Genomic DNA, 11,400 nt, shown 5'->3' on the forward strand with positions numbered 1-11,400 from the left:
GGGCTCACAAAAGCCTGAGTAGACGATAAAATTACCCAAAGTTTTTTTGAAAGTGAAATATCCCTTTAAGATTGTTCCCGAAGGTCAGCACTTCACCAAACCCTTGGTGTGCGTTACCGTTCCTGAGGCTCACTGCTGTGCCATGAGACAAGTACCATTCCTGAGGCTCACTGCTGTGCCATGAGACAAGTCCAGATATGACAACCACACATCATTATTATAATTTACATCAAGTTATACATTATATTAATAATGAATCAATTTACTATATTGGTTCGTTTCCCAGTACAGAGGCATTTTTTTGCACATTTTGGGCATGTCATTATAGGTGAACATTTTAAATGTACTGTAATAGAATTGTGTGTTTTATATTTTATTTTAAGAATAGAACGTAAGAACAATACAATAAATAATTAAATGAATGAAGTTCAGAATCAATAAAGTCATTAGAGGGCTGTGTCAAACAGAAAGTTCTTCAGTTTTTATTCCAGAGAAAATTCATACAGATGTGACAGGATTTAAAGGTCACATGACGTTCAGTTTTACCACACATTAAAAGTCTTTGTCATGGCCCTTCAAACGTGTATAAAAAGTTTTAACCAAAAATTAGGGGAGGGGAGGGGCGAGGAGGAGAGTAAGCGGGATTAATCGGCTGTGACTTCACTGCCCAAGGGCCTAGCTCAGATTACTTTTCAGCCTAATTATTCAGAAAACCCCAGACCACAGAAAATCCACAGATTTTGTGGGTGTAATTGAGGTCATAAAACCCCCCAAAAATACATTTTTAAAAAAAAAGTGAAAATGAATGTCATAGAACCTTTAAGGTTAGGCAGGATTACAGCGAGAATTTTGAAGACGGTTTAACTGTTATCTATTTAAATTATTATTATTATTATATATATTATTATGCCAGCTGCTAAACTCCTCCAGATTAAATAAGATAGCAGTATTCAGATACATATTTGAGTCAAAGACTGTGTGTCCCTGCAGGTGATACCATAAGTCCTGTTACAGAGACCGCAAGATACTGTGTGTGTATGTGAGTGTGTGTGCGTGTGTGCGTGTGTGCAAATAATGGAGGTAAAATAATCACAATAAACAGCGGTACCTAATCTTTTGCCACCCAAACTGCAACTAAAAATGTATTACCATGTGAGTGTCCTCAGTTGTATCTTCAAATAACATTTTCGATTGAAGGGTTTTCAGAATCAGGATAAGGGCTTTTCCCCCGTATGAATCCTTATGATGTGTCTTTTCAGATCACTAGATTGGCTAAAGCTTGTGCTACAAACCGAACAAGCGAATGGCTTTTCCCCTGTATGAGTCCTCATGTGTATTTTCAGATGTTCAGATTGGCTAAAGCTTTTGTAACAAACTGAACACGCAAATGGCTTTTCCCCTGTATGAGTCCTCATGTGTCTTTTCAGAGCACCCTTTTCATTAAAGCTTTTTCCACAAACTGAGCAAGCAAAGGGTTTGTCCCCTGTATGAGTTCTCATGTGTGTTTTCAGAGATACAGTATGGCTAAAGCTTTTGTTACAAACTGAACAATTATGGGGCTTTTCCCCTGTATGTGTACTCATGTGTCTTTTCAGAGTTACAGTATGTCTAAAGCTTTTGTTACAAACTGAACAAGCAAAGGGTCTGTCCCCTGTATGAGTCCTCATGTGATTTTTTAGATGTTGACTTTGATTAAAGCTTTTTCCACAAACTGAGCAAGCAAAGGGTTTGTCCCCTGTATGAGTTCTCATGTGTGTTTTCAGACCTCCAGAATGGCTAAACTTTTTGGTACAAACTGAGCAATTAAGGGTCTTTTCCCCTGTATGTGTCCTGATGTGTCTTATCAGATTTTCAGATTGGCAAAAGCTTTTGCTACAAACTGAACAAGCAAATGGTGTTTCCCTTGTATGAGTTGTCATGTGTCTTTTCAGAGCACCAGTTTCATTAAAGCTTTTTCCACAAACTGAGCAAGCAAAGGGTTTGTCCCCTGTATGAGTTCTCATGTGAGTTTTCAGAGTTGTGGAACGGCTAAAGTTTTTGTTACAAACTGAGCAATTATGGGGCTTTTCCCCTGTATGTGTCCTCATGTGTCTTTTCAGAGTTACAGCATGTCTAAAGCTTTTGTTACAAACTGAGCAATTATGGGGCTTTTCTCCTGTATGTGTCCTGATGTGTCTTTTCAGATTTTCAGAATGGCTAAAGCTTTTGCTACACACTGAACAAGCAAAAGGCTTTTCGCCTGTATGAGTCCTCATGTGTCTGTTCAGTTCAGCTTTGCAACCAGAGACTTTGCCACACTCTGTACAACAAAAGCTTTTCTTTCCTGTTTGACTCCTCATGGATGGTGTTTGTTTAGACGGTTTCATTTTCTGAGACAACTTGTTGCTCAAAGACAACCTTTGTCCTTCCACATGTTGTGTCTTTTGTGATTTCAGTGTGTTTAAAACAGACTGATCATCACTGGGCTCCCACTCATCACTGTCTTCAGTAGCAGATTCAGAACCGTGTGAAGCCCAGTCATCACTGTCCTCAGTAATGTCAGATTCAGAACTGTGTGAAGAGAGGAGCTGGTCATCACCAGTTGGTTGAGATGTTCCACAGTGCTCTACATCAGCTTGTGTTTTCATGTGTTCTGTTGAGGTGCTGGCTAGAGGCTCTGTCTCTCTGTTTTCATCATCATCTTCGCTCTTCACTGCTAGTAATGTCAACGATGACCCTGCAGCCTCCTCTGGTCTTTGAGGGTGCTCCTCCTGCTGTTCCTCTTTAATCTGTGGAGGCTCTAGTTTCACCTGGACCAGGCTGGGAATCATCTCCTCTTCAGGTGAAACCTCCTCTTTACACACAGGAAGGAGTGTGAGATCTACAAGGAGGAGAGAGGAGGCAACATCAGCAGAGAACTTCTCAATATACTGTATTTTCTGATTGTATCAGATGTATTCCTCTGCTAATTAATTTGTTTTGTAATTATTATTGAATTGCACATTTTGACAAGTGTCAAGCAACACTTTGGAGATAAGTGAACTCTGAAGAGAAGACGTGCCGCGACGTGTCAACGTGGACGCAACGTGAAAATGGCTGGAGCAGGAACACTACCACAGCAGATTATAATCGATGGAACAGAAGATAAGAAGATATGATTTGTGGGAGACTAGATTCCTTAGCCGTTTACACATTCTGAAGCTTAAAACACACTATTTTGCGAGCTCCCACTGGTGTAGAAGCATTAGCTGCAGACGGAGGGAAGAATGCAGACTGTTATGCTCAATTAGTGAATGCCCTGGATGATAAGAGCTTGTCATTGATAAGTCATGATGCCGCAGAGGATGGAAGGAAAGCCCAGAAATTATTGAGGGAGCATTATTCTGGAAAAAGCAAGCCCAGGATTCTCAACCTGTACACATCATTGACCACCATACAAATGGAAGACAATGAAGCTTTTACTGATTAAATGATAAGGGTGGAACATAATTTCAGCTCTTCGTGATGCAGGAGAGAACATGAGTGATGGGCTGCTTGTAGCCACTATTTTGAATGGACTGCCAGACTCATTCAGGCCACTGGCTGTCCATATAACACAGAATGAGGACAGCGTTACATTCAAAGACTTCAAGAGAAAAGTGAGGGTCTTTGAAGAGTCTGAGAAGATGAGGACGACTGGATCTACGGACAGTGTGATGAAGACTAGCACAAAGCAAAGCAAACAAGGCACCAAGACACACAGGAAGGATGGAGAAACCACTCTGACAAGTGTGGACAAACATTAGAAGCAAGTGCACCCAGAAAGTGTGGTGCAGTCACTGCAGGAGTAACACACACACACAGTCCCTGTGCAGGAAAAAGGGAAAGGAAGACCAGAGCCAGAAAGGTCGCAGAGGAAGAAGAGGAGGACATCGACGACGAGGATCATTGCTTCATGGCCAAGCAGGCAAACAGCGAGAAGCCATCAGCCAACGTAATAGAGGAAAGGCATCATGGTGGACGCCGAAGCGAAATCCCACATCGTGAACGATATCGCCAAGTTCAAGAGCTTTGATAACACATTCCAGCCCGACACCCATTCAATCGAGCTGGCGGATGGGACCAAGTGCAGCGGGATGGCACAACGCGGAGGAACGGCGCTGATCTACCTGCTAGACAACGATGGGCGACAACAAAGAGCACAGCTACAGGATGCACTGTACATGCCGTCCATCTTCTCAGTGGCAAGAGCAACAAATGGAGGAGCGACACTTTCACATGATAAAATGGTAAATGGTGCATCTATATAGCGCTTTTATCCAAAGCATTTTACATAAATTGTGCATTACATACACACACACACATTCATACACCGATGGCGGAGGAAACCATGCAAGGCACCAACCTGCTCATCGGGAGCAATTATGGATTCAGCGTCTTGCTCAAGGACACTTCGACACTAACTCTGGGGGAGCCCGGGATCAAACTGGGAACCTCGCGGTTGACATCAGGCCGCTCTACCGGCCACTCTACCCCTGAGCCACTGCCACATCACCAAGAGTGGTAACAACAGGCTTGACAGAAAAAAACTTGACAAATGTAATGTGTGTCACAACATGCAAACTCGGCATGACATTTTGGGTCATTGCAATAGGGCATAGCAGTGGCGGCCATTTTCTGGTTCCACTTCAAAATAATAATGCATTTTTCCCATTGACATTTCCAAAAATATTGATATCAATTAATTTAAGCCTAGAATCAAGCCGTCCAGGATCCTGGTGAATCATGACCATAAAACGTTTGATTCTGTGAAAAAACTTTTTTGAAAACGGCAAAACAAAAGGGTACTTATTAAATATAGTATATCATATAATTAAATATAAAATAAAATAAAATCACAGAAATAAATGTTTTATGGTCATGATTCACCAGGACCCTGGATGGCTTGATTAGGGTTAGGGTTAAAAAATATTAATTGATATCAATATTTTTGGAAATGTCAATGGGAAAAATGCCTTGAGTATTTTGAAGTGGAACCAGAAAATGGCCGCCACTGCTATGCCCTATTATGAGGATGTACAGAAGTTACTGGGTGTGGTAAAAGGCATGGAGATAAGCGGCAGTGCAGTCAGGCCAGCACGACTGTGTGAAATACGTACAAAGGGACAATTCACACAGACAAGGAATAGGGAGCCAGACAGTAAGGCCACAGAACCTGTACAGCTGGTCCACACTGGTTTAGCCGGTCCCATGACAACCCCAAGCTTAGAAGGGCACAAATATGCAGTCTTTTACAGACGACTATTGGGTGTAAATTTAATTTTGACGATTAATTGTCATTCAAATAATTGTGATTAACGATTTAATTGTGTGTTTGGCATGGAACATTGGAACATAATTATGAATAAAATAAAGAATTCTGTTTGCCTTTTAGGCTTCGTAATCAAACATTGCACAGGTTAGATATGACAAATAACTTAAATATACAAAGAAATGATTAACATATTTAATATGTATTTCAATTTTATACATGTACGCAGAAATAGCTTATCTACAAGCTTACAACGCGTCACTACGCGTTGTAAGCTTGTAGATCAGCTATTTCTGGGTTTTTTAATATTTGAAAATGTGTGAAAATGTTTCAACATGTAGACGATTATGCAAAAAATTATTGCGATTATCTAAAATAATTGTGATTAGACGATTATGTAATAATTGTGACAGGCCTATTCGGGTGCCATAACTGTGTATTTCCTAAAATCCAAAAGTGATGCAGTTCAAGCCACAGAGAGGTTCTTAGCAGACGTATGCTGTTACAGTAAGTTACCAGACACGCTGTGGAATTATGCTGTACAGACAGCAGCCTACGTAAGGAACAGGAGGTACAGTAATCGCACAAAGAAAACACCATATGAGATGCTCACAGGCAAGAAACCAAACATGTCCAAACTTCAGAAATTGGGATCTGTGTGTTTTGCCTACACACAAGAGAAAGAGGGAAGTTACTGTACATTCGTGAGCAGGGGATTTTTATTGGCTACGACAAGAACAGCCCAGCTTACCTTGTGTACTATCCAGACAAAGAGAAAGTCTAAAAACACAGGTTGGTGAAATTCACAAACAAGACAGTGGCATAGAAAAAGAAACACAGACACATGGGTCACACATTGAATGTCATGACAGAGAGGGACTCACCAGGGTCCTTGACAATGAGTAAAATGTTGATGGAAAAATGGGAACTGCATGAGGTCAAAGTGTTCAAGGTGATGTTTCTGAGGCTGAATGTGAATAGCCAAGCACTGAGAGTGAGGCTAGAAAGACCCCACCTAGAGCTACTGTAGGAGAAAGCCAGTGCGCTTACAGTATGAGACTGAGGATACAGTAGACTAACTGGTAACATGTTGTTATAGAGCAGTTTGTGACATACCACAAAATGACCAGGATGCCATAGGGTCAACCAAGTCACGGCAGTGGATCAATGCAATGAATGACGAAATGCAGTCACTAGAAGAGAATGAAACATTCAAGATCACCCAGTTGCCACCAGGCAAAAAGGCAGTGGGGGGGTAAATGGGTCTGTAGTGCTTGGCAACGTGTCGTCACCACGGGGGGCGTGGCATAGTAGCTGCAGACATACTGGAGGGAGTCAATGTTAAGTCAACCTCCACCAAGATGTCTGCGCTACCAAATGACACTTGTTGACGCCCCCTTCAGGATTTTTTGCTACGCACTATACTCCCAAGAGTGATACTGATGGGTCAGACTAATATAAGGCGAGATTTGTTGCAAAAGGTTACAGCCGAAAACAAGGCATTGACTATGAGGAGACATTCTCACCTACAGCTGACATGACAACTGTTAGAGTGGTCATGAAAAAGGCAGTGCAGGAAGATTTAGTTTTACACCAAATGGATGTGAAAACTGCGTACCTGCACACACCAATTGGTTGTGAGGTCTATTTGGAACAACCAGAAGGCTATAAGGAAAAAGTCAAGAACAGGAGAAAAGCTAGTATGCAAGCAGTCTAAAGCAGTCAGGCAGAAACTGGAATGCTCTGAACAAAATCCTGATGATCACTGTCAATACACAAGGGACAAACAAAACGGAAAAGTGATTCGGATTGTATGGGTTGATGATCGGATAATTCGGTCATTATTTCTTGATAATGACCGATGAGCTCTATAACAGACCGCTGTCTAATCAGAGACTCAGAACACCTGCTCATGTCAACCTGCGCTGCTTGGTTTTATGTTGTAATCAAACATGACATCCATGTAAAAAACAAACAATGTCATTTACAACTAAACGTTGCTCTCACGAATGTTTCTGAAAACATTTGAAGTGAGAAATAGACGATGCCAATAACCGAAAAGTGATTCTATTTGATCCACTAAACGTCCTTGTTTATCGTGGCACACCAACGCAAGAATACCAAAACACTCACCCCAAAACACAGTCGCCCCGGGGCAAATCCGGCGGTATTATAGGCCAATCCGAAATGTAAGAAATATCCCCTCCATTCTAGGGCTAGCCTAAAGCTAACCTTATTCCTAAACTGCATCATGCCCCAATGCACGAGTGTGCATTGGGGCGAGCGTTCCGGTTTATGTAAGGAGGAGTTTGGAATGAAGCCTGAACCTGTAGTTTGATGTGTGGCTGTAGCATCATGAACCAACCTGCTCTGTGTAGTTTGATGTGTGGCTGTAGCATCATGAACCAACCTGCTCTGTGTAGTTTGATGTGTGGCTGTAGCATCATGAACCAACCTGCTCTGTGTAGTTTGATGTGTGGCTGTAGCATCATGAACCAACCTGCTCTGTGTAGTTTGATGTGTGGCTGTAGCATCATGAACCAACCTGCTCTGCTGGTCTCGGACAGTGACAGGCTGCAGGTTGAGAAAACCCTCCGCTCTGAACTCGACAATGATCCGCATCTGGCTCACCGACAACAAACTATCATTACACCTGGGTAAAACTGAATCCATCCTCTTTGGGTCTAGTACTAACCTTAGCAAGGCTGAGAGCTTCACAATCAAAGTGGGTGATGATGTTATCACACGAAAGGATGAAATCACCGACCTGGGTTCCAGGTAGGTGATCAAAAAGTGATCAAAAAGGTCAACCAAAGAACTAGCCCCATTTAGAACCTCTCCCTCCGCTATGTAGCTCCGAAATGAGGTCTTACGTGGCCCGATGCCGTTTGAGCAGGACATTGTCGCACATTTTCCACTTTACATGTTTCTTACCCCTTTCTGCACATGGTATCCAAAAAGTAAAGGTTTTCTAAAATGCTCACAGATGTTTTAAGTTCTAGCTGGCAATAAAATCTATCCAACGAGTTGAAAAAAGTATTTAACTCGCTCCTCTCCTCAGCCGGTTACATGTTTTTAAGACATACCCGGAAGTTGCGCCCGCGGAGTTAACATTACTGATTCCCCTACTGGTCAAATGTTTAATTGCATCTTCTAATGCATAATATTATGGAACCGGCTGAGGAGAGAAGCTATTTAAACACTTTTTTCAACTCGTTGGATAGATTTTATTGCCAGCTTTTAGAAAACCTTAATTATTTGGATACGATGTGCAGAAAGGGGTAAGAAACATGTAAAGTGGAAAACGTGCGACAATGTCCTGCTCAAACGGCACCGACAAACGAGGAACCTCATCTCGGAGTTATACAGCGGAGGGAGAGGTTCCGTCGGAGCTACCAAAGAACATGCTTTTTGTATTCGATTTCCCCTCTAGTCAGTATGAATACCTTGCTGATTCTTGCAGGGGCCCTCATACAAGGTTATTTCGATTATGCATGCTCCTCATGGTACCACAACACCACCAAGGCCTTAAAAACAAGGCTCCAAACATCCCAAAACAAACTAGTAAGGCTACTTCTTGGCCTCAAACACCGAACCCATCTAACCCCTGCTCACTTTGCTAGGATTGGATGGCTTAGGGTTGAGGACAGAGTAAAGCAACTTACAATGGGCCTGGACTACAAGATACACCACAACATTGGGATCCCCCTGTATTTGTCTAAATACTTCAAAAACGTAAGTCCACGATCATAACACCAGAGGCAGCTCCACGAATCATGTTCAACCCAGATTTGGCTCAACAAAGGGAATGAACGAACTCGTTCTCATGCTCTGTGTAGTTTGATGTGTGGCTGTAGCATCATGAACCAACCTGCTCTGTGTAGTTTGATGTGTGGCTGTAGCATCATGAACCAACCTGCTCTGTGTAGTTTGATGTGTGGCTGTAGCATCATGAACCAACCTGCTCTGTGTAGTTTGATGTGTGGCTGTAGCATCATGAACCAACCTGCTCTGTGTAGTTTGATGTGTGGCTGTAGCATCAGGTCCAGCAGTTTGTTCTCTCTCTGGAAGAGGTTGCACATGAACTCTGCAGCCGCACTGAGGCGCTCCAACACAAACACTCTGACATTAAGCTTCACACTACAAACATCAACACCACTGAGCTGCTGTTCCTCCAAAACACACAATATCTCCTCTCCCACCGACGTCATGTGTTCATTTATCTTCAGCCGTACAGACTCCATTTGACTCATTTTACCTCCTTTAAGAGACATTTTCACCAAGCTCTCTGTTCCTACTGTAATATACTTATACAATGTGTAAAGCTCTCTGTTCCTACTGTAATATACTTATATAATGTGTAAAGCTCTCTGTTCCTACTGTAATATACTTATATAATGTGTAAAGCTCTCTGTTCCTACTGTAATATACTTATATAATGTGTAAAGCTCTCTGTTCCTACTGTAATATACTTATATAATGTGTAAAGGCACAAAGATCAACAATTCCACCATTACGCTAAACGGCGACTGAAAATAATAAACAACACACATTTACTTCCTGCTCAACTTGTCTCAAGCATGCGCAGCAAAGGACCCAGGCACTGCCGCCTGGTGGAGGAGGTGTGTAACTGTTACTGACCAATCGATTATTTATCAAGAAGATAATACTGAGTTTTTAATGAAATGACGGTCCTGTCCAGCCTCAATGCAAAAACATTTTTGGGCGGTGAAACCGCCCCTATATGTGAGGTTTGGATATTTGCACACCAAATCCTGCGCTGTGATTGGCCACAAATGTACCCCCCTAACCCTGCACCGTGATTGGCCAATCACAGTCTATTCAGGACTGTGATTGGCTAGGGAAACATGACACATGTGCATAGCCCTATAAATAGGACCATAACTTAAAAAAAACAATAAATGTGTTTTTTTTAAGTTATGGTTTGTTCCATCACTTCTTCCATCACTTCTTCCATCACTGTGATGACCACTGTGACCACACCGCCCACTTCACACTGGGTGTGATTTTTTTATTTCAAATGATAAGTCAAAACGATAGCAGTGAATACAGATGTTTACATGGAGACTGGTGTGTTATCTTATGTTAAGTTATGTCTTCTTAAATGTCATCATGATTTGAATGCACGGGGATCTCATTTTATGTATATATATAATATATATATATATATATATATATATATATATATATATATATATATATATATATATATATATATATATATATATTGGAAAATCTCCTCCTTAATGACCTAGTTGACCTAAATGTAATTATTAGCTCTCCACATAGACAATTGTTTGATATTTTATGTATAGATTTTTGTCAAAGAAATGTATTTTAATTTCATGGAAGACGGATAATATTCCAAATGAACATTATGTGGATGGCCAAAATAATGTCTGTTACCCCTGGAGAGGCTTAAATAAATGCAGGATAAGGCAGAGGTATTTTTGGAGGTATGGTCCCCCTTTTTGGACTTTATGGAAGAGAGAAATGGATTCAGACTGGTTCAGGATCTTTATTTAGGCTGTTTTATTATGATGAAGTAAGTGACATCCCACACTCATTTGCACACACGCATACAGGGGGCACCGCAGATCTTTGGCCTGTGTCTCACCGTTCAGTTCGGATGTGGGAGGATCGGGGTGGCGGGGTGCCCTGGGGCTTCTGTTGGTTCCGCCGTTGCCCCGTCCCATAGGCTACTGGGCCTATGGCACAAGACTTGTGCCCGGTGGTGTGGGTCGAGGGTTTTGGCATCTCCAGTCCGTGGTGGGGGGCTGTTGTTGGAGTCTGTTGTTGTCTTGTCTAATTGTTTCATTGAAAAATCTCAAAATAAAGTATTAAAAAAAAGATCCTACAATAGTACAGTGATATTATAGAATTCATAAATTGATCCTGCATCAATACAGTAAACAGAGGTAACATTATAGAATTCTACCACTGTGTATTTATGCTGCAGGAAAACAAACATTTCACCCACTTCTTGTAAACCTGTGATGTGACCATAAAGTTTATTCTGATATGATGGTAATCTAACAGAGGTCCATGTCCACACATTACTACAGAATGTCATCATACAACTCATAGGTGTAGATGTTACCAGTGTTGAT

Source organism: Gymnoscopelus braueri (genome assembly GCF_963280865.1).
Source record: "Gymnoscopelus braueri genome assembly, contig: SCAFFOLD_51, whole genome shotgun sequence".
Classification (NCBI taxonomy): Eukaryota; Metazoa; Chordata; class Actinopteri; order Myctophiformes; family Myctophidae; genus Gymnoscopelus; species Gymnoscopelus braueri.